The 24,373-nt window shown below is 51.3% G+C and overlaps 1 protein-coding gene across 1 annotated transcript in view; it reads left to right on the forward strand.

Moving 5' to 3' along the window:
• Positions 1-2,697: 2,697 nt before the first annotated feature.
• Positions 2,698-24,373, forward strand: part of LOC141191478 (uncharacterized) — a 34,118-nt gene continuing 12,442 nt past the window's right edge. Inside the window, exon 1 of the mRNA XM_073661379.1 lies at positions 2,698-2,760. The gene's annotated coding sequence lies outside the window, so the exon portion shown is untranslated. The remainder of the gene's footprint in view (positions 2,761-24,373) is intronic.

Consider the following 24,373-nt stretch of genomic DNA (forward strand, 5'->3'; position numbering starts at 1 on the left):
CACCTCGTACACGCGCGGCTCCGCTCCGTACACCTCATACACGCGCGACTCCGCTCCGTACACCTCGTAAACGCGCGGCTCCGCTCCGTACACCTCGTACACACGCGGCTCTGCTCCGTACACCTCGTACACACGCGGCTCTGCTCCGTACATCTCGTACACGCGCGGCTCCGCTCCGTACACCTCGTATACGCGGCTCCGCACACCTCGTACACGCGCGGCTCCGCTCCGTACGCCTCGTACACGCGCGGCTCCACTCTGTACGCCTCGTACACGCGCGGCTCCGCTCCGTACGCCTCGTACACGCGCGGCTCCGCTCCGTACGCCTCGTACACGCGCGGCTCCGCTCCGTACGCCTCGTACACGCGCGGCTCCGCTCCGTACGCCTCGTACACGCGCGGCTCGGCTCCGTACGCCTCGTACACACGCGGCTCTGCTCCGTACACCTCGTACACGCGCGGCTCCGCTCCGTACACGCAGCTCCGCTCCGTACACCTCGTACACGCGTGGCTCCGCTCCGTACACCTCGTATACGCGGCTCCGCACACCTCGTACACGCGCGGCTCCGCTCCGTACACCTCGTACACGCGTGGCTCCGCTCCGTACACCTCGTACACGCGCGGCTCCGCTCCGTACGCCTCGTACACGCGCGGCTCCACTCTGTACGCCTCGTACACGCGCGGCTCCGCTCCGTACGCCTCGTACACGCGCGGCTCCGCTCCGTACGCCTCGTACACGCGCGGCTCCGCTCCGTACACCTCGTACACGCGCGGCTCCGCTCCGTACACCTCGTACACGCGCGGCTTCGTACACCTCGTACACGCGCGGCTCCGCTCCGTACACCTCGTACACGCGCGGCTCCGCTCCGTACACCTCGTACACGCGCGGCTCCGCTCCGTACTCCTCGTACACGCGCGGCTCCGCTCCGTACGCCTCGTACACGCGCGGCTCCGCTCCGTACGCCTCGTACACGCGCGGCTCCGCTCCGTACGCCTCGTACACGCGCGGCTCCGCTCCGTACGCCTCGTACACGCGCGGCTCCGCTCCGTACGCCTCGTACACGCGCGGCTCCGCTCCGTACACCTCGTACATGCGCGGCTCCGCTCCGTACACGCGGCTCCGCTCCGTACGCCTCGTACACACGCGGCTCCGCTCCGTATACACACGGCTCCGCTCCATACACCTCGTACACACGGCTCCGCTCCGTACACCTCGTACACGCGCGGCTCCGCACACCTCATACACGCGCGACTCCGCTCCGTACACCTCGTAAACGCGCGGCTCCGCTCCGTACACCTCGTACACACGCGGCTCTGCTCCGTACACCTCGTACACACGCAGCTCTGCTCCGTACACCTCGTACACGCGCGGCTCCGCTCCGTACACCTCGTATACGCGGCTCCGCACACCTCGTACACGCGCGGCTCCGCTCCGTACGCCTCGTACACGCGCGGCTCCACTCTGTACGCCTCGTACACGCGCGGCTCCGCTCCGTACGCCTCGTACACGCGCGGCTCCGCTCCGTACGCCTCGTACACGCGCGGCTCCGCTCCGTACACCTCGTACACGCGCGGCTCCGCTCCGTACACCTCGTACACGCGCGGCTCCGTACACCTCGTACACGCGCGGCTCCGCTCCGTACACCTCGTACACGCGCGGCTTCGCTCCGTACACCTCGTACACGGGCGGCTTCGCTCCGTACACCTCGTACACGCGCGGCTCGGCTCCGTACGCCTCGTACACGCGCGGCTCCGCTCCGTACGCCTCGTACACGCGCGGCTCGGCTCCGTACGCCTCGTACACGCGCGGCTCCGCTCCGTACGCCTCGTACACGCGCGGCTCCGCTCCGTACGCCTCGTACACGCGCGGCTCCGCTCCGTACGCCTCGTACACGCGCGGCTCCGCTCCGTACGCCTCGTACACTCTCGGCTCCGCTCCGTACACCTCGTACACGCGCGGCTCCGCTCCGTACACCTCGTACACGCGCGGCTCCGCTCCGTACACCTCGTACACGCGCGGCTCCGCTCCGTACACCTCGTACACACGGCTCTGCTCCGTACACCTCGTACACGCGCGGCTCCGCTCCGTACGCCTCGTACACGCGCGGCTCTGCTCCGAACGCCTCGTACACGCGCGGCTCTGCTCCGTACACCTCGTACACGCGCGGCTCCGCTCCGTACACCTCGTACACACGCGGCTCCGCTCCGTACACCTCGTACACACGCGGCTCCGCTCCGTACACCTCGTACACACACGGCTCTGCTCCGTACACCTCGTACACACGCGGCTCCGCTACATACACCTCGTACACGCGCGGCTCCGCTCCGTACACCTCGTACACACGCGGCTCTGCTACATACGCCTCGTACACTCGCGGCTCCGCTACATACACCTCGTACACGCGCGGCTCCGCTCCGTACACCTAGTACACACGCGGCTCTGCTACATACACCTCCTACACGCGCGGCTCCGCTACATACGCCTCGTACACTCGCGGCTCTGCTCCGTACACCTCGTACACGCGCGGCTCTGCTCCGTACACCTCGCACACACGCGGCTCTGCTACATCCACACTGTAAACCCCTCCTGACCCCACACATAAACTTCAGCTCATCCAGCACCATGACAACCAGCACAGCAGAGTCCTGCATCCACTGAGGCCCCTGATCATGTGACCCCTGACTCCTCCCCTCCTGTGACCTCATCACAGCTCCTGTGCACACAACAGCCATATATGTGGTGGCGGCTCTGCAGGTGGAGGTATGTGGAGACCCCATTACTGGGGCAGGGGGCATTAACCCCTTCAGCACGGAGGCTCTTTTGGGGTCTTGTGTTGCCCCTTTATAAGAATCATAAGGTTTCTGTTCTGTTTCCTGTAATAGATACATACGACCCAACTATGGAGACAGGAAGGGAGGAAACGTATTGTTCTCAGAGTACAGGACCCCCACAGTGTAATGCCCCCATTATGCCCCTTATACAGGATGTATGATGCCCCCCACACAGTGTAATGCCCCCATTATGCCCCTTATGCAGGATGTATGATGCCCCCACAGTGTAATGCCCCTTATGCAGGATGTATGATGCCCCCACACAGTGTAATGCCCCCATTATGCCCCTTATGCAGGATGTATGATGCCCCCACACAGTGTAATGCCCCCATTATGACCCTTATGCAGTATGTATGATGCCCCCACACAGTGTAATGCCCCCATTATGCCCTTTATGCAGTATGTATGATGCCCCCACACAGTGTAATGCCCCCATTATGCCCCTTATGCAGTATGTATGATGCCCCCACAGTACTGGAATAATCCCTCTGGAGTTGGTTTTCCCTTTGCCTGCTCCCCTCCATGTATACATGCATGTTGGGGAGCAGCCGGTCTTACTAGATATCGAGGCTTTGTACAGTAATATACGGCCTGAGGATGGTATCAGAGGAGTAAGACATTTCTTTAAATCGAGATCAATACAGTGTAGCAGACATAATGACTTCATGGAGGATCTTCTAAAATTTACTCTTTCTCATAACTTCTTTCTTATTGACAGGCAGTACTTCCTCCAGCTCAGGGGTACTGCGATGGGGAGCCCCTGTGCCCCCTCATATGCTAACTTATCCCTGGACTGGTGGGAGGAATCCACAATATTCAGAGATGATTATAAGTGGTGGCATCCATATACTGGGGTATGGTACAAATATATTGACTACATTTTTATCATCTGGTCGGGGACGACTGAACAATCTTTTTAATTTGTTGGGGAACTCCGCATCAATAGAGTGGGCCTTAGATTTACATCTGAATTTAATTATAATAATAATAATATTTTTTATTTTTATAGCACCAACATATTCCACAGCACTTTACAATTTTAGGGGGCACTTATACAGACAATACAGACTTTACAGAATAAGCATAACTCAGATGTTAAAAGGAGTGAGGGTCGCAAGCTTACAGTCTATAAGGAAATAGGGAGACACAAAGGTAAAATGTACATATATTCTATAATACAGCTATAATATACTAAATAGGGTAAGTACATAACACTACATGAACTGGTCGCCAGCCATTATGTGTACAGTACAGAGGCTAATCAGTGCATTGATTGTATGAGCATGATTTTGAAGAAAATTTTAATATGGGCCAAACTGGGACAGTTAGATAAGTGTGTTGAGGTGATGGGCCGGTCTAAAGAAATGGGTTTTTACGGCATGCTTAAAACTCTCCGTATTGGAAATTAATCGAATTATCCTGGGTAGTGCATTCCAAAGAATTGGTGCAGCACGTGAGAAATCTTGGAGACGGGAGTGGGAGGTTCGGATTACAGAGGATTTTAGTTTAAAGTTATTAGCAGAACGGAGGGCACGGGAAGGGTGGTAGACTGAGACGAGGGAGGAGATGTAGGGGGGTACTGAAGCATGGAGCACTTTGTGGGTGAGAGTGATACGTTTATATTGAACTCTGTATTGGATGGGCAACCCGTGCAATGACTGGCACAGGGAAAAGGCATCGGTGTAGCGGTTGGCGAGGAATATGATCCTGGCTGCTGCATTTAGGACGGATTGGAGAGGGGAGAGTTTAGAAAGAGGGAGACTGATTAGTAGAGAGTTGCAATAGTCTAGACGAGAATGAATAAGAGCTACAGTAAGAGTTTTTGCAGAGTCAAAAGTAAGAAAATTTCTGAATCTAGAGATGTTTTTGAGGTGTAGATGACACGAGCGAGTGAGTGATTTCATATGAGGAGTGAAGGAAAGATCTGAATCAAGTATGACCCCAAGACAAGTGGGCATGTTGCTGGCGAGTAATGGTGGAGCCACAAACGGAAATGGCAATATCGGGCACAGGTAGGTTAGTGGAGGGAGGAAATACGAGTAGTTCAGTTTTTGACAGATTCAGTTTTAAATAGAGGGAGGACATAGTGTTCGAGACGGCGGAAAGACATTCACTGGTATTTTGTAATAATGCAGGGGTGTTGTTTGGAGAAGAGGTGTATAATTGGGTGTCATCAGCTTAGAGATGGTACTGAAAACCGAATCTGCTGATTGTTTGTCCAATAGAAGCGGTATATAAGGAGAAAAGAAGGGCGCCTAGGACTGATCCTTGAGGAACCCTGACAATAAGGGGAAGTGGAGAAGAACAGTAGCCAGAAAAAGACACAGTGAAGGAGCGGTCAGAGAGGTAGGAGGAGAACCAGGAGAGGACAGTGTCCTTGAGGCCGATAGAGCGGAGCGTAGTGAGGAGGAGCTGGTGATCCACCGTGTCGAATGATTCAGAGAGATCCAGAGAATCAGCAGGGAGTAGTGACCATTAGATTTAGCTGTTAGTAGATCATTAGGGACTTTAGTGAGGGCAGTTTCAGTAGAATGTAAAGAGCGGAAACCAGATTGTAAAGGGTCAAGAAGAGAGTTATCTGAGAGATAGCGGATTAGGAGTGGACCAGGTGTTCCAGGAGTTTAGAGATAAAGGGAAGATTGGAGACAGGTCTGTAGTTAGCAGCACTGTTCTGGTCCAGGGATGGTTTTTTTCTTCTTCCGTGACTGGTTCGAAGTCAGAAAATGAGCATGATGCAGTGTGGGAGGGAGGAGCATGCATTACATTTGAGGATTGGGAGAAAAGTTTGTCGGATATGGTTAATTTTCTCTTTGAAACAATTGACCAGATCATCAGCGCTGAGGTCGGTGGTCGGGGCCTGTGCTGTTTGATTGAGGAGAGAGTGAAAAGTGTCAAACAGGCTTTTAGGATTATTGGACCGTGAGATGATGAGGTTGTTAAAGTAGGATTGTTTGGAGAGGTGAAGGGCGGAGTTATAGGTTTTAAGCATAAATTTATAATGGAGGAAATCTTCGGGCAGATTAGATTTTCTCCACAGCCGTTCAGCGCACCTGGAGCACCGCTGGAGAAGACGTGTTTGCGGCGTGTTTCAGAGTTGTCGCCGTCTGTGCCGAGTTGTTCTTTGTGTAGGAGGTGCAGCTTCATCCAGGGCGCATAGCAATGTTTTGTTATAATGCTTCAGTGCCGAGTCGGGACATGAGAGGGAGGAGATTGGGGCCAATGATGTTTGCAACTTTTTCATAAATTTCTGGGTGTTAATGGATTGTATATTTCTGTAAGTGTGGAAAGTGGGGGTGTCCTGAGCAGGGGGACAGTCCTTGACAGAGAATGAATGAAGGTTGTGATCAGAGAGTGCAAGAGGAGCATTAGTAAAGTCATGTATTGAACAGAGACAGGCGAAGATCAAGTCAAGAGTATTTCCATTTTCATGTGTAGGAGAATTAGCAAGCTGTGAAAGGCCGAAGGAGGAAGTTAGAGATAAAAGATGAGCTGCAGATAGGGAGACGGAATCGCCAATTGGGATGTTAAAGTCTCCCGTGATGAGGGTGGAGATGTCATAGGTGTAACATACCTGGCGGCGTCCTTGCATGGTGGTCCATCTCCCACTGTGCAAGAGCGCGCACTTGATCTCCAGTCCAGATTGTCTCTCTGGCTTCCCTCCATGCTGTCTGTTTGTGTCTGTTTCTGCTGCTTAAGGGCGGCGCCCGATCACTTCCTGCTTTTTGTACCTGCTGTGGGTCTACCTGCTGTGGGTCACACCCCTTGTGCGTCCTCAGCCTATTGCTGTCTGTCACCTGGTATATAGCTCAGCTGCTCCCATCTATCCCTGCCTGAGCATAGTGTTTCATTCAGTGTGTGCTTGCACTCTGAAGGTGCCAGGTCCCATTCTTTGTCTCCTGCTTTGCGGTATCAGTTCCCGTGTCTGAGCTGAGTCCTGTCTATGTCTCCTGCCTTGCGGTTTCAGTTCCCGTGTCTGAACTGAGTCCTGTCTATGTCTCCTGCCTTGCGGTATCAGTTCCCGTGTCTGAACTGAGTCCTGTCTATGTCTCCTGCCTTGCGGTATCAGTTCCCGTGTCTGAACTGAGTCCTGTCTATGTCTCCTGCCTTGCGGTTTCAGTTCCCGTGTCTGAACTGAGTCCTGTCTATGTCTCCTGCCTTGCGGTATCAGTTCCCGTGTCTGAACTGAGTCCTGTCTGTGTTCTCTTGTCTGCCTATCCTGGAGGCTGTATTTCCAGGCCTGTCTGAACACGCTCCTAGCCTGTTCCTTCCGCCTTCTAGGGGCCGATTACCTAGATCCGTTCCTGTATCTTGTCTGTCCTGTCTGAACACGCTCCTAGCCTGTTCCTCCCGCCTTCTAGGGGCCGATTATCTAGACCCGCTCCGGTATCTTGTCTGTCCTGTCTGAACACGCTCCTAGCCTGTTCCTCCCGCCTTCTAGGGGCCGATTACCTAGACCCGCTCCTGTATCTTGTCTGTCCTGTCTGAACACGCTCCTTGCCTGTTCATCCTGCCTCTCTGGGGCCGTATTCCCAGACCCGCTCCTGTATTCCGCTGCAGTGTCGGTCTCCTCCGTACACTCAGTTCCAGTCTGAACTCTCTCCTATCCTTTACCTGTTTTGCCTCTATGTCCATTCCCTTCCTTTTTCTGCAGAGTCTGAACTCGTACCTAACTCCTGCTTGTTGTCTCTGTACTCCCGTTTGTGAGTTTGTGGTCCACTCGCTACTTCACTGCAAGTACCCTGTGGGTATCTGGCTCTGCCTTTCCCTTCCTGTCTGTTCCGTGTGAACAGAGCCCTGTCCCCCCTGCTCAGCCTTGCCTGCTCTGTCTCCTTTGCTCACCGGTCCGGCGGTTCTAGCCTGCGCTGTCTCCTTTGCTCACCGCTCCGGCGGTTCTAGCCTGCTCTGACTCCTTTGCTTACCGCTCCGGCGGTTCTAGCCTGCTCTGACTCCTTTGCTCGCTGCTCCGGCAGTCTCGCTCCGCTCTTATCCTTTTGCTCACTGCTCCGGCAGTCTCGCTCCGCTCTTATCCTTTTGCTCACTGCTCCGGCAGTCTTGCTCCACTCTTGCTCACCGCTCCAGGTGGTCTCGTCCTGCTTTACTCTTGCTCACTGCTCCGGCAGTCTCGCTCAGCTCTGACCCTTTGCTCACCGCTCCTGGCGGCCTTGTCCTGCTCTACTCTTGCTCACCGCTCCAGGCGGCCTTGTCCTGCCCTGTTATCGCTCACCTCTCTGGGCGGCCTCACTCTGCTGTGTTTGTCCGCCACATCTGTGGTTCTGTTCCTGAGTCCCAGTGTGTACTGGGTCCTATCCCGCCTGTGTTCCTACCTGCTAGTGCCTCCCTGTCTGCACTCTAGCTGTGCTTGCCTGTACCCCCTGCCTGCATACCCGCCTGCCTGCATACCAGTCGTGCCTGCCTATACCCACCAGTCTGTGTGCCAGCCTACCAGTCTGTTCCTGTATTCCCCTGTGTGGGTCAACAGCCGTGTCCGGGGTCTGTCCTGGAGTAGCACCTGGTCCCTCTGCTCGGTTCCTCCTTGGTGCACTGGCGTCGTATGCCGTCGTGCGACCCTGGTCGGATCGGGTGAATACCTAGTTACGCCCCTCCAGGCATTCACTCTCCGGCACGGTCCAGTGGAATCACTACAATCACACGCACACGCCGCTCAGCCCGGGCGTGTGCATTACAGCATGCTCAGGCCATGGTTCCCGTTGAGCCCCACGGCCTTCGCTCTCTGAGAAGTTTTCCAGCGAATACATGCATTAAAAGAAATAAAAATTTTTTTTCCTTAGCTGAGTTCCAGGCGAATTACGCACCGTCCAGATGGATCTATCAGCTCTCGTTCCTGCGGATCCGCCACGTTACTATGGGGATCCAAGACAGTGTCGTGCATTTGTGGAGCAATGCATGCTACACTTTAAGGCCTACCCTCTCTATTTTCCTTCCGATTGGGCTAAAGTGGCCTTTATGATTGACTACCTAGCGGGTGATGCCTTGAAATGGGTCACCCCCCTATGGGAAGCATGGGATCCTGTCGTCCTTGACCTGCAGGCCTTCCTGGTGGCCTTTCGTATGGTCTTCGAGTACCCTATCCCTGAAGCCCCTGCTGAACCTTCACTTCCCAATATCCCGGAGCAGCCCCGACGGGTAATGTGTGTGGGTAGCGCAATAGTCCTCCAGCCCAATGAGACTACTGCCCACCCAGAATCCTCACAGGGTGACTACGCTTTCCGGAATACTTCTCCCAACCTCAAGAGGCAGTCCAGACGTGCTAGACGTAGAGGCAAGCCGTCACGCCAGGGTCTGTCCTCCCTGAGACCTCCTGACCCCAACCTTGAAGTCCCTACTGAAGCTTCATCTCCCTGTATCCCGGAGAAGCCCCAACGGGTAATGTGCGTGGGTAGTGCACCAGTTCTCCTGCCCGAAGAGACTTCTGCCCATCCAGACTCCACACAGGAGAACTTCCTGCACCCGGCATCAGATGCTTCACCCACTTTAACCGGTGTGCATGTCCAAGGATGCTCCAAAGCTGTGGTTACCTCAGAGTCTGTGCACCTCTACTACCTGGTGGAGGACCCCCTGTTGCCTCCTGAATCCTCCGGGATACCACTCGATGACAAATGGAGAGAGACTTCTCTACACCCGGTACTCGATACTTTGTCCGCTTCGTCCTGTGAGCCTGACAATGGGTACCCCAAAGTGGTAGTTACCCCCGAGTCTCTACACCCCTCCGACCAGGCGGAGGACCTCCAGTTGTCTCCAGAACCCTTCGGGGTGCTACCTGGTAGCGAAAAGACAGAGACTCTCCTATACTCTGTACCTGATACCTCGCTCGCTTCGTCCACTGAGTCCAACCTAGTGTACTCCGAAGCAGTGGTTACTCCCGAGTCTCTACACCCCTCCGACCAGGCGGAGGACCTCCAGTTGTCTCCAGAACCCTTCTGGGTGCCACCTGGTGGTGAATGGACAGAGACTTTCCTATATCCTGGATCTGATACCTCGCTTGCTTCGTCCAGTGAGTCCGACCTAGTGTACTCTGAAGCAGAGGTTACCCGTGAGTCTCTACACCCCTCTGACCAGGCGGAGGACCGCCAGTTGTCTCCAGAACCCTTCGGGGTGCCACCTGGTGGTGAATGGACAGAGACTTTCCTATACTCGGTACCCGATACCTCGCCTGCTTCGTCCAGTGAGTCCGACCTAGTGTACTCTGAAGCAGATGTTTTCTCTGAGCCTCTGCACTCTTCTGACCCGGCGGAGGACCTCCAGTTGTTTCCTGAATCCTCCGGGGTACCACCAGATAACAAAGAGACAGTGACTTTTCCTCATTATGTACCTGATAACCCGTCTATTTCTTCCTGTGAGCTTGACAAGATGTACCTCGAAGCAGAGATTACCCCCAAGTCTCTGTCCCCCTCCAACCCGGTGAAGGACTTCCAGTTGTCTCCTGTACCCTCTGGGGTGCCACCTGAAAATATGTGGAGAGAGACTTCCTTGTGTGCTGTTCCTGGTACTCCACCCGTTTCGTCTGTTGCTGAGGATGGCTGGATAGGAGGTAGCATCCTAGCTAACCAGATGAGATCAGTTTTTCCTGTGGACAGTGGAAGTGATCTCCTTGAAGTGAACGACTGGTCCTCGAATTCCCTGCGGAAGATTCTGGCAGGCCTGAAGAAGAGGGGGTGTAAGGGGGGGGGGGGTACTGTAACATACCTGGCGGCGTCCTTGCATGGTGGTCCATCTCCCACTGTGCAAGAGCGTGCACTTGATCTCCAGTCCAGATTGTCTCTCTGGCTTCCCTCCATGCTGTCTGTTTGTGTCTGTTTCTGCTGCTTAAGGGCGGCGCCCGATCACTTCCTGCTTTTTGTACCTGCTGTGGGTCACACCCCTTGTGCGTCCTCAGCCTATTGCTGTCTGTCACCTGGTATATAGCTCAGCTGCTCCCATCTATCCCTGTCTGAGCATAGTGTTTCATTCAGTGTGTGCTTGCACTCTGAAGGTGCCAGGTCCCGTTCTTTGTCTCCTGCTTTGCGGTATCAGTTCCCGTGTCTGAGCTGAGTCCTGTCTATGTCTCCTGCCTTGCGGTTTCAGTTCCCGTGTCTGAACTGAGTCCTGTCTATGTCTCCTGCCTTGCGGTATCAGTTCCCGTGTCTGAACTGAGTCCTGTCTATGTCTCCTGCCTTGCGGTATCAGTTCCCGTGTCTGAACTGAGTCCTGTCTATGTCTCCTGCCTTGCGGTTTCAGTTCCCGTGTCTGAACTGAGTCCTGTCTATGTCTCCTGCCTTGCGGTATCAGTTCCCGTGTCTGAACTGAGTCCTGTCTGTGTTCTCTTGTCTGCCTATCCTGGAGGCTGTATTTCCAGGCCTGTCTGAACACGCTCCTAGCCTGTTCCTTCCGCCTTCTAGGGGCCGATTACCTAGATCCGTTCCTGTATCTTGTCTGTCCTGTCTGAACACGCTCCTAGCCTGTTCCTCCCGCCTTCTAGGGGCCGATTATCTAGACCCGCTCCGGTATCTTGTCTGTCCTGTCTGAACACGCTCCTAGCCTGTTCCTCCCGCCTTCTAGGGGCCGATTACCTAGACCCGCTCCTGTATCTTGTCTGTCCTGTCTGAACACGCTCCTTGCCTGTTCATCCTGCCTCTCTGGGGCCGTATTCCCAGACCCGCTCCTGTATTCCGCTGCAGTGTCGGTCTCCTCCGTACACTCAGTTCCAGTCTGAACTCTCTCCTATCCTTTACCTGTTTTGCCTCTATGTCCATTCCCTTCCTTTTTCTGCAGAGTCTGAACTCGTACCTAACTCCTGCTTGTTGTCTCTGTACTCCCGTTTGTGAGTTTGTGGTCCACTCGCTACTTCACTGCAAGTACCCTGTGGGTATCTGGCTCTGCCTTTCCCTTCCTGTCTGTTCCGTGTGAACAGAGCCCTGTCCCCCCTGCTCAGCCTTGCCTGCTCTGTCTCCTTTGCTCACCGTTCCGGCGGTTCTAGCCTGCGCTGCCTCCTTTGCTCACCGCTCCGGCGGTTCTAGCCTGCTCTGACTCCTTTGCTTACCGCTCCGGCGGTTCTAGCCTGCTCTGACTCCTTTGCTCGCTGCTCCGGCAGTCTCGCTCCGCTCTTATCCTTTTGCTCACTGCTCCGGCAGTCTCGCTCCGCTCTTATCCTTTTGCTCACTGCTCCGGCAGTCTTGCTCCACTCTTGCTCACCGCTCCAGGCGGTCTCGTCCTGCTTTACTCTTGCTCACTGCTCCGGCAGTCTCGCTCAGCTCTGACCCTTTGCTCACCGCTCCTGGCGGCCTTGTCCTGCTCTACTCTTGCTCACCGCTCCAGGCGGCCTTGTCCTGCCCTGTTATCGCTCACCTCTCTGGGCGGCCTCACTTTGCTGTGTTTGTCCGCCACATCTGTGGTTCTGTTCCTGAGTCCCAGTGTGTACTGGGTCCTATCCCGCCTGTGTTCCTACCTGCTAGTGCCTCCCTGTCTGCACTCTAGCTGTGCTTGCCTGTACCCCCCTGCCTGCATACCCGCCTGCCTGCATACCAGTCGTGCCTGCCTATACCCACCAGTCTGTGTGCCAGCCTACCAGTCTGTTCCTGTATTCCCCTGTGTGGGTCAACAGCCGTGTCCGGGGTCTGTCCTGGAGTAGCACCTGGTCCCTCTGCTCGGTTCCTCCTTGGTGCACTGGCGTCGTATGCCGTCGTGCGACCCTGGTCGGATCGGGTGAATACCTAGTTACGCCCCTCCAGGCATTCACTCTCCGGCACGGTCCAGTGGAATCACTACAATCACACGCACACGCCGCTCAGCCCGGGCGTGTGCATTACAATAGGATAGAAAATTTGGAAGCCAAGTGGCAAAATGATCCACAAACTGATGGGAGGGGCCCGGAGGGCGATAGACAACCGCCACTCGCAGGGAGAAGGGCCGGTAGAGTCTGACTCTGTGGGCCTCAAAAGAAGGGAAGATAAGTGAGGGTGCTGGGGTGGTAACCTGAAAAGTACATTTTGTTTAAAGGGGCAGACCAACACTAATTATTACCTGTTGACGTTCCTTTATGTACTGATCAAGTTAGATTGGAATGGGACCCTAGGGTCACTCATCTACCATAAACCTTCAAGCACTAATAAACTATTGAAGTGGGATAACCACCACCCCCATCCCCATATAAAGAGGAAAACCCAAGGGCCAATTTTTACGGTTGAGAAGGTACTGCTCGAATGTCACAGATTTTAATATACAGGCAATAGACCTGAACACCAGATTAAGGGATAAAGGGTACTCGTGGTACATTTTGGATTCCGCATCATCATTTGCAGAAAAATGGGAGAGACACTCCTCCATACCAATCCAAGAGACCTAGAAGAAGATTGGACTACACGAGTAAGAAAAACTTATGACAATCAGAGTGACTGTATCTTTCATATCCTCAGAAAACACTGGGATATACTTGTGGTCGACCCGGACCTGAGGGTGCTGTGGAATCTACTCCCACAATAACTTTCAGAAAGGGTTGGTCAATTAGGGACCATTTAGTGCACAGTGTCTATAAAAAACCTGCACCCAAGGGGATTTGGCTAGATAGAAGAATCTGCGGTTTATTTAGATCTGGAGAATGTTGTACACGTAATTGGATGAGACCATGTAAATCTTTCTCAAGTTCCTCCATGGTTAAAATCCTTTTCCAGTGGGATTATTCCAACTGTAAAACCTCAGGACTAGTATATATGGCCACATGCACCTGCCCCCTAGAATATGTAGACAACATCAAGAGGGAGTCTAGGAGGAGAGTAGGGGAGCATTTGGGCGATATATGCCATGGTTGGGAGATCCCATTAGTGAGACACATGAACAGTGCACATCGAGGTGAACCCGGAGACCTCTCCTTTTGTATCATTGAGGTGGTTAAACCCAATGTGAGAGGAGGTGATCACAATAGATGTATCCTCTGAAAGGAAAGTGAGTGGATTGTTAGACTGGATTCACCAGCCCCTAAGGGACTCGATGAGCAAATTTCCTATGCCTGTTTTGTGTGACTACAGCCCCATTCTGGATTATATTTTTGGATTTTATGCTCTACCCATTGCTAGTCAGTTCCCTGTGAATGGGGTTCACATATTGTTGTACTTCATTGAGATATCTGAGCTTCTATATCAGAGTTATTACTTATCAATTATATTCCACTTATACTATTTCATCATTAACAAGTGTAATGATCCTTGTGTATCTCTAATTGTGCAATAGAGGTCAAATTTGACCATTTAGGAATATACTGTTGGCCACCATCCCATAATTTTTGTAGTGATAAAGTAGATCTACATGCCTATTACATGATGGGAGGATGTGCAGTACTTTTTTTTAGTTTCCCATGATGCTGATCTCAGAGATAGGATTTTTCTATGTTGGTGGTATGCAATCCAATACCATATGCGATCCGGTGTGGAACGCATGCTTCCGGACATGCGCATGCGCAGATAGGAGACCGTGATGCACTCCGGCATGGAACGCACATGTCTGGGCACGTTTGAGCTTTCTGCCGCCCGTTGTTTTGTGCTGGATTGTGGGGCGTTCTTGAGAATTTATTTTTGTTCCATCTTTCTTTAGTTGATCCCACTGATGCATCAGATAAGTCCTCAGAGAATTATAATTAGAGGAACCCATGGACACATTAGGATTTGTGACGCTGACCTCCGCTCTCCTCTATTTCCTTTGAATTTATTGTGTGACCTGTATTTCAGAACAGTAGCTCCTGGTTTGTTTAGTTTCCATGTGTAAATTGAATTTGACTCGTAGTCTTTGATATCTCTCTCAAACGTAGTTTTTTTTATGTCTGAGATCCATCCTCCAGACTTTGTAAATTCTTTTGCATATTTTGTTTGAGTTTTGGATCCAAAAAGGCTTCTACACTAGGCGGAATAAGCACGAAGCAAGTATCAAACGCAATGTAACTTGGTTATCCTATAAGGGTTTTTTTAAATGTGGCCATAAACCCTGTAAAGCATGCAACTATGTTAATAAAACCGACACATTTGAAGAAAACCTAACGGTACAGCAATTTTCAATACACAATTTCATCAATTGTACCACTATAGGGGGTCATTTATTTAATAGAGTGTATAGAGAGTTAACTACAATACGTGGGATGCACATCAGGTCCGCTAAAAAAATGTATTAGAAGACATTAATCTATTAAGATATTTGTCAGTCGGCACCACACAATCTAAATCACTGAAATACCGGGTGCAATGGTAACTGTGCAACAAAGCAAATAAAGAAGTAGGTAGCGAAAAACTTGTACAGTGAGATAATGCACACCCAAAAATAATAAGAATTACTACAAATAATAAATAAAATAGCAACTTTATTTCATGTAGGGACACACAAGTGGTTAAAAAACATATGACCCCTGACGAAGCTACTGTAGAAGCGATACACGTAGGGTATAGATACCTACTTAGGGTTTCCACTGTAGAGAGGTAAGCCCTACGCGTATCGCTACTACAGTAGCTTCGTCAGGGGCTGTATTTCTCTTGCTGATCAAAAAGGTCATAGTATTTGTATAATCCTGAATGCTGAATTCTATTCTTTTGGAAACAATCATGTTTACTGTGCTAATGACAAATTGTACTAAGTCAGCTGAAAGTTTATTTACAACAGCCTCTGTGATACCAACTATGTAAATAGATTAGCTCAAACAATGATAGGTGATCCCTGCACCTTTACCTCTTTTACCTGGGCTTTATGACCTCACACAGATGTAAATATAAACAGGGGTGTCTGTAGTGCTGTAGACAGAATGAAATTTGGGACAGAGAATCACGGAACATCAGAAGGACTTTGGAAGGAGAATGGGAGACATCCTTCAGGAAAGTAGATGGATTGCATGGCATCTAAAGAGACACAGATTTGTATTCTACATGATTCTAGTCTAAGGGTATCAGCCCTCACTGGAAAGTTTCAGATCTGCTCCATTAACCATCAGAGAGACCATGGATACTTTTAGGAAGTCCAGGAGAGGATGAAAAAGTCACTTGGCCCCATGGATATGCTGTTTTGGTGTTACTAGGAGGGACCCACCGGTCACCTAGAACCCATGGAGACATTTGGAGTTGCCAGGAGGGACCCACCGGTCGTCTGGTCCCATGGAAACTCTCGGAGAGGCCAGGATGGGACCATCGGGTCTCCTGGTCTTGTACCTCGATGGACTGTTGACTTCCTAAGCTTGCCGCTACCTTCTCTCTGTGGGGGCCAGCCAGAAGCGGAGGGCCACTGGTTGAGTTAGTTGGCCCTGGAAGTCTCCAAAGTCGCAGCTGTTCTATCCCAGGCGGGCGGAGAAGGAAGGGTGAGACTGTGTAATGTTGTACCATCTTGGGTATTTGCTGGACAGTTCTGTATGTTTAATGTCTCCTTTGTAGTTCAATAAAGTATTGCTACACTGTTTTACCCTCACCCTGTGTTGTTTGAGTAGCGTTACACCCACAGAAGACCCCGGGTCTTCACAGTCCCTGACCAGGGCGGCTCATGCTGTATTCTTCAGACAAGGTGCATTAAATAAACAGTGAGCTGACCTCCCTCTCCATTTTCTCATTATATGCATGTTTTCCTTATAGAGACAAATATTTATTTTTGCTAAAACTGTGATATTTTCACTTTAAAATTTTTTTAAACCTTTTTTATAAACTTTTTAAAATAACTCTCATTAGTGTGATTATACAACACAGAAGCCTTTGATTGCTCAGGTGATCCACCGTACTACTGTAGTGCCGTGTACTATCACTGCCTGTCAGTGTAATACTAACTGCCCCATACACATGAGATAAGTGTTGGCTGAACGATCATTTGGCAGACGGCTATCTCTCCAGACTCCCCCATACACAAATATTCCAGCTTTCCTGTGGTTTGTATGACTGACTGCATCTGTAGGGAGGTCCCCAAATACATTATATAGTCAACCAAAATCAGTGCTTCCATGTAACTTTAGTCTAATGTTTATGGAGGCGTTAAAAAGTAAGTTATGGAACTCTGCCTCTGGCCCGGCTTAATAGACTTTTGTACATTACATGCCCAGTACTTGGGGGAGGAGGGCATTCAGCCAAACTTTGTCACATCTTCTTGGATGCCATGTTTACTTTTTGCAGGAGCAAGTGGTTAAACTGCCAGGGATTTTATTGCAGCCGCACCTCTGCCATCCCTGAGGTGTACATCTATGTTCTGGTGTCCAAAAGAGTTCATAACTAGTGTTGAGCGATACCTTCCGATATCGGGAAATATCGGATCGGATTGGATCGGACCGATACCCAAAAAGTATCGGATATCGCCAATTCCGATACCGGAAACCAATGCAAGTCAAATGGACAGAAATATCGGAATAAAAATAAACCCTTTCTTTCCTTGTAGGTTAATTCTACATGAAGGAAAACAACTAAGAATAATGTAGAATGTATTGGGGGAGACAATAAAGGCATAGAGGTTTAGCCCAATCAAATTGAATAGCAGGAATTAATATTTTTTTTAAGACGTTCTGAGTTACGGAAATATTGACTATGTTAAGTATTTTTATATTTTGTCAGATATTTATGTTTCACTACTTCCATGCTCTTCACCTTCTTTTTTACTTCTCCCACACTTTCTCCATCATCCTCAGCATCAGCATCTTTTTCATCAACTTCTTCTTCACCTTCTTCATCTTTTTCTTCTTCACCTTCTTCGTATTATTCTTTTTTTTTACATTCTTTATATTCTTCTTATTCAACTATTATTCTTCTTCATATTCTACTTCTTCATCTTCTTCATATTCTTCTTCTTCATCATATTCTTATTTGTGACAGGCATTCCTGTAGTTGTTATCTATAAAAGTTTGAACATTACACCTTTCGTTCTGCCCGTCACAAAAGATTTACAACAGGATTTGTCCGCGTTCAGTTTGGCCTGCAACAGTAGGTCTTTTCCAGGGGCACCACGAGGAGGAACGGACTCACCCCCATACACTGCTTAGTCATCTTCTGCTTATAATTTAGATATTATCTTTTGCTCTGATTTTTAGTCTTATGCTTAATGTTCTTCCGCTTTTTGTTCTGCAGCTTCTTGTACTTCTGCTTCTTGGTTTTCTGTCTCTTTTTCTTCTGTATCTTGGTGGTTGTCTTCTCTTCTTTGTCCTCTTGGTCAACTTCTTCAGGGTCATCTTCTTGGTCTTCTTCGGGGTGGTCTTCAGGGTCCTCGTCTTCGGGGTCCTCGTCTTCAGGGTCCTCGTCTTCGGGGTCCTCGTCTTCTTCGAGGTGGTCTTCAGGGTCCTCGTGTTCAGGGTCCTCGTCTTCAGGGTCCTCGTCTTCTTCGGGGTGGTCTTCAGGGTCCTCGTCTTCGGGGTCCTCGTCTTCTTCGGGGTGGTCTTCAGGGTCCTCGTCTTCGGGGTCCTCGTCTTCTTCGGGTTGGTCTTCAGGGTCCTCGTCTTCCGGGTCCTCGTCTTCTTCGGGTTGGTCTTCAGGGTCCTCGTCTTCGGGGTCCTCGTCTTCTTCGGGGTGGTCTTCAGGGTCCTCGTCTTCAGGGTCCTCATCAGGGAGATCCAGAGTGATTACCAAGAACCATTTCAAAAAGCTTGAACTTGGAAATGTAGCAGAAGGTACAAGAAGGCTGAGGAACTATCGAGGACCAGCTGAAGGTACTGGAACCCGGATGGGTAGCAGAAGGTACAAGAGCCAATGGAACTACCGAGGACCAGCTGACGGTACTGGAACCCGGATGGGTAGCAGAAGGTACCCATGTAAAAAAAAGTTTCAAGGCCGCGAGCCGGCCGCAGTTACCAAAACCCACAGTCCTACAGGGGGTGCTTGTCCTATTGGCACTATGGAACCAGCCTTCATTGCCAGATCCCGCAGCCCACATAGGAGTCACCTAAACTGCAGGCACCATAGAGTCGGCTAACCCGACCGCAACACGATAGGACAATGCATTGGAGGCAAAGTGACTTTGACACTACCCGGAAACAGCTGGCGTGCTGGAACCAGGCTGGGCAGGAGGGAGTACCCGTGCCAAAGACTCTGCCGAGAACCAGCTGACGGTACTCGAACCCGGATGGGTAGCAGAAGGTACAAGAGCCAATGGAACTACCGAAGACCAGCTGACGGTACTGGAACTCGGTTACTAAGCAGGAGGTACCTGTGCCAGAAAGCACTACCAAGGACCAGCAGACGTTGGTGGAACTTGGATACCGAGAAGGAGGCACCTAAGCCAAAGGCACTGCCGAGAACCAGCTGACGGTACTGGAACCCGGATGGGTAGTAGAAGATACAAGAGCAAATGGAACTAACGAGGACCAGCTGACGGTACTGGAACCCGGATGGGTAGCAGAAGGTACAAGAGCCAATGGAACTACCGAAGACCAGCTGACGGTGCTGGAACTCGGTTACTAAGCAGGAGGTACCTGTGCCAGAAAGCACTACCAAGGACCAGCAGACGTTGGTGGAACTTGGATACCGAGAAGGAGGCACCTAAGCCAAAGGCACTGCCGAGAACCAGCTGACGGTACTGGTACCCGGATGGGTAGCAGAAGGTACCCATGTAAAAAAAACTTTCAAGGCCGCGAGCCAGCCGCAGTTAACAAAACCCACAGTCCTACAGGGGGTGCTTGTCCTATTGGCACTATGGAACCCGCCTTCATTGCCAGATCCCGCAGCCCACATAGGAGTCACCTAAACTGCAGGCACCATAGAGTTGGCTAACCTGACCGCAACACGACAGGACAACGCATTGGAGGCAAAGTGACGTTGACACTACCCGGAAACAGCTGGCGTGCTGGAACCAGGCTGGGCAGCAGGGAGTACCCGTGCCAAAGACACTGCTGGGTAACAGCTGGCGGTGCTGGAACCCAGGGTAAATACTAAAAACAGAGTGGAGCCAGAGGCATAATTGGAGCAACTTTAAAATCTGTAGTAGTGTGAATGTGGACAGAGCAGGAGAAATTGCCGGACACACAGCTGGGGATCAGCTGACATTACTGAATCCCAATAACACTGGAGCAAGCGTTGACTGTGCAGACGGCACTTCTGAGCAGCAACTAGCGGTATTGGAGCCCAGGGTAAATACTAAAAACAGAGGAGCCAGAGGTGTAATTGGAGCAAGTTTTAAATCAGTAGTACAGTGGATGTGGACAAAGCAGGAGAATTTTCCGGACACACAGCTGGGGATCAGCTGACGTTACTGAACCCCAATAACACTGGAGCAAGCGTTGACTGTGCAGACGGCACTTCTGAGCAGCAACTAGCGGTATTGGAGCCCAGGGTAAATACTAAAAACAGAGGAGCCAGAGGTGTAATTGGAGCAAGTTTTAAATCAGTAGTACAGTGGATGTGGACAAAGCAGGAGAATTTGCCGGACACACAGCTGGGGATCAGCTGACGTTACTGAACCCCAATAACACTGGAGCAAGCGTTGACTGTGCAGACGGCACTTCTGAGCAGCAACTAGCGGTATTGGAGCCCAGGATAAATACTAAAAACTGAGGAGCCAGAGGTGTAATTGGAGCAAGTTTTAAATCAGTAGTACAGTGGATGTGGACAAAGCAGGAGAATTTGCCGGACACACAGCTGGGAAACTGCTGACGTTACTGAACCCCAATAACACGGCAGCAAGTGTTGACTGTGCAGACGGCACTTCCGAGCGCCAACTGGCGGTGTTGGAGCTCAGGGATAATACTGAAAACAGAGGAGCCAGAGGTGTAATTGGAGCAACTTTAAAATCTGTAGTAGTGAGAATGTGGACAGAGCAGGAGAAATTGCCGTCCGCACAGCAGGGGAACAGCTGACGTTACTGAACCCCAATAACACGGCAGCAAGTGTTGACTGTGCAGACGGCACTTCCGAGCGCCAACTAGCGGTGTTGGAGCTCAGGGATTACAGTTCAGGTGGTAGAAGCATGAACACAACAGGAGACCTGGATACTGTTGCCAACCAATTATTTATTCTGGAAGAGGACTGGCAAATTCATGAGAGATCCAGGCCTTGTTCATTTTGAGAAAAGTAAGCCGGTCAACGTTATCGGAGGATAGTCGCATGCGACGGTCTGTTAGTACACCACCTGCGGCACTAAAGACGCGTTCCGATAATACACTAGCAGCAGGGCAAGCTAGCACCTCCAATGCATACTGACTAAGCTCTGGCCATGTATCCAGCTTACAGACCCAAAACTTGAAGGGAGAAGAGCCGTCTGGGAGTACACTGAGAGGGCAAGACATGTAGTCTGTCACCATCTGACGGAAACGTTGCCTCCTGCTGACTGGAGCCGTCTGTGATGGTGTAGATATTTGTGGCGGCGGGGACACAAAACTTTGCCACATTTCAGCCATACTGGTCTTGCCTTGTGCTGAGGCGCTGCTTCTGCTCCCTCTTTGTGCAGAGCTTTCTCCACTGCCTCAACGCACTGAGCTTTGTAAAGCTCTAGCGGCACTGCTCTCGGTTGGAATGGAGAACATGATGGAATGCACCAGTGCGTCTTGTTACTCCCGCATTTTACGCTCCCGGTTCAATGGTGTTATGAGGCTTTGTAAGTTGTCCCGGTAGCGACGATCTAGGAGGGTGGACACCCAATAATCAGCCGTGTTGAGAATGTGGGCGATGCGGCGGTCTTTTCTCAGGCACTGCAGCATGAAATCAACCATGTGCTGCAGACTGCCAACTGGCCAAGAAACGCTGTCCCCTGCTTGAGGCGTGATCTCTGCCTGCTCTGCATCACCCCACCCTCTCTCTAGATACTGACTACTAGAGCATTGTGTACCTCCCTCCTCTGGACAGATGTCTTCCTCATCCATTGACTCCTCCTCATCCTCCTCACAAAGTGTCCCCTGCCTAGGCCTTTGTGAGGAACCACGTTGCGCAGACTTTAGAGAAGCAGATGGCATTTGTGACTCCTCATCCTCCACTTCTTCCTAAACCTCGTCCCTTAGTGCTTGCAGTGTTTTTTCAAGCAGGCAGATAAGGGGGATAGTCATGCTGACTAGTGCATCATCTGCACTCGCCATCCGCGTGGAATAATTGAAGGCACGCAAAACGTGGCAAATGTCCTTCATAAAAGCCCACTCAGTGGTGGTGAAGTGTGAACGGCACGCACTGCGACTTGTTTGCGCCTGCTGCAGCTGGTACTCTATTACTGCTGCCTGCTGCTCACACAACCTCTTCAACATATGTAACGTTGAATTCCACCTGGTGGGTAGGTCACATATGATGCGATGTTCTGGAAGACGTAATCGGTGCTGCAGAGCTGCAATGCGTGATCTTGCGTTGCTGGAACGCCGTAAGTGAGCGCACTCTATGCGGACCTTGTGAAGCAGTGCATCAAGATCCGGATAGTCCCTCAAAATACTCTGCACGACCAAGTTGAGCACATGTGCCAGACATGGGATGTGAGTGAGGTTGCCTAGGCCCAGAGCTGCCACCAGATTTCGGCCATTGTCACACACTACCATGCCTGGCTGGAGATTCGCTGACACAAACCACACGTCGCTCTGCTGCTTGATGGCATTCCAGAGCTCCTGCGCTGTGTGCCTTCGATTCCCCAAAGAAATTAATTTTAATATGGCCTGTTGACGTTCGGCCACGGCTGTGCTCATATCGGTCATCATAACAGGTAACCAACCGTTCACGGGTCGATGTGGAGGTAGACCGTGACGGCTCCTGCAGCGCTGGTTCAGAGGAACTGGAGTATGAGGAGGAGTCAATGTGTACAGACTGGATTCCTGCAATCCTTGGAGTTGGCAGAACACGTACAGCGCCACTCTCAAGATCTGTACCCGGCTCCACAACATTTACCCAATGGGCAGTGAGGGAAAGGTATCGTCCCTGTCCATGCTTACTGGTCCACGCATCGGTGGTCAGGTGGACCTTGCTACTGACAGCGTTTTGTAGTGCATGTTTAATTTTTCCCTCCACATGATGTTGCAAGGCAGGGACGGCATGCCTGCTGAAATAAAAGCGGCTGGGCACGTTGTATTGTGGGACTGCCAATGCCATAAAGTTAGAGAAGGTGTCAGTCTCCACCAGCCTGAATGATAGCATTTCAAGGGCCAGTAGTTTAGCAATGCCAGCATTCAGAGCCTGTACTCGGGGGTGGTTTGCCGAGTATGGGCGCCTTTTCTCCCATGCCTGTGCTAACGATGGCTGTAGACTGGCCTGGGAGTGTGAGGATGACTGGGAAAGTGGTGCTGTGGGTGGAATTACACTGTGTCTCTGTACAACAGTGCCAGAGATTCTTCCATGGCGATCCTGTGAGGAAGCCGAACCAGCTGTGTGTGAGCTGGAGGAAGAGGCTACAACACGAGCTGAAGAGGTGGTAGGTGGCGCTGTAGGTTGGCCTAGGTCTTCAGTGTGTTTTTGTAACTCCACCACGTGCTTGGTCCGCACATGTTTCCACATATTTGTGGTATTGAGGTTGCTGACACTTTTCCCTCTTTTCACCTTCTGATTACACAGCTTGCATTTGACAAAGCAAATGTCATCTGCAACTGTGTCAAAAAAGGACCAGGCACTGCAAGTCTTGGGAGCGCCCGCTTTGGATTTTGGAAGAGCCATGCTCCTAATGGGTGCCGAAGTGGAGGCTACAGGCAACCAAGTCTGCCCCCTCCCTCTCCCTCCTTTTTGGGCTGTTCGGGGAATCTCTTCCTCAGAGCTGCTCCCACCACCTTCCTGTCCCTCACGCCATGATGGGTCAAGGACCTCATCATCTACACCATCCTCTTCAAACAACTGCTTCTCCTGGGTAGTCTCAACAGCACAGTACGCACCAGAAAGTGACACCTGAGTCTCCTCATCAGATGCATACTGAGGTGTGCTGCTGAGCATAGGCACTGGCCCACCCGCCTCTTCAGATTCAGAGAGACAAAACGGTTGCGCATCACTGCATACTACCTCTTCTTCAAATTCTCGAATTCTGCTTGGCTGGCCCCCTCTTTCCAAGCCAAGAGATTCAGAGAACAGAAGTAGAGATGGCTCCTGTCCAGGGCTCTCTGACTGCCTGGGCAATTTGGCAGGTGGTGAAGAGACAGATGGGTGCTCTTCAGTGCTCAGGACCTGAGAGGATGTGAAACTAATTGAAGTCGATGCATTAGCTGCCATCCATCCGACAACGGCTTCAATTTGGTCCTCCCGCAGCAGTGGGGTATGGCTAGCTCCTACAAAGCTGCGCATAAAGGACTGTTCCCTGGTAAAACTGGGGGATGCTGAGTCACTGGTGCCCGCAGCAGGCACAGAATCCCCACGTCCTCTCCCTGCAGGCACAGAATCCTCACGTCCTCTCCCTGCAGAAACTCCACGCCCACGACCACATGCCTTACTCCCTGCCTTCTTCATCTTGGTAGACTGATAAAGATAGGCAGCAAAGGACTAAGGGCTTAGTGTGCTTATTCCTGAACAGCTGCTAACAGGTATAAGAAACACTAATTTTATAAAGTGTGGACTAGACTTTAACCCCTTAAGACCCGCGGGTGGTTTGCACGTTAATGACCGGGCCAATTTTTACAATTCTGACCACTGTCACTTTATGAGGTAATTACTCTGGAACGCTTCAACGGATCCCCCTGATTC

Source organism: Phyllobates terribilis, unplaced genomic scaffold (genome assembly GCF_046119375.1).
Source record: "Phyllobates terribilis strain yellow unplaced genomic scaffold, ASM4611937v1 Scaffold_46__1_contigs__length_10046794, whole genome shotgun sequence".
Taxonomy (NCBI): Eukaryota; Metazoa; Chordata; class Amphibia; order Anura; family Dendrobatidae; genus Phyllobates; species Phyllobates terribilis.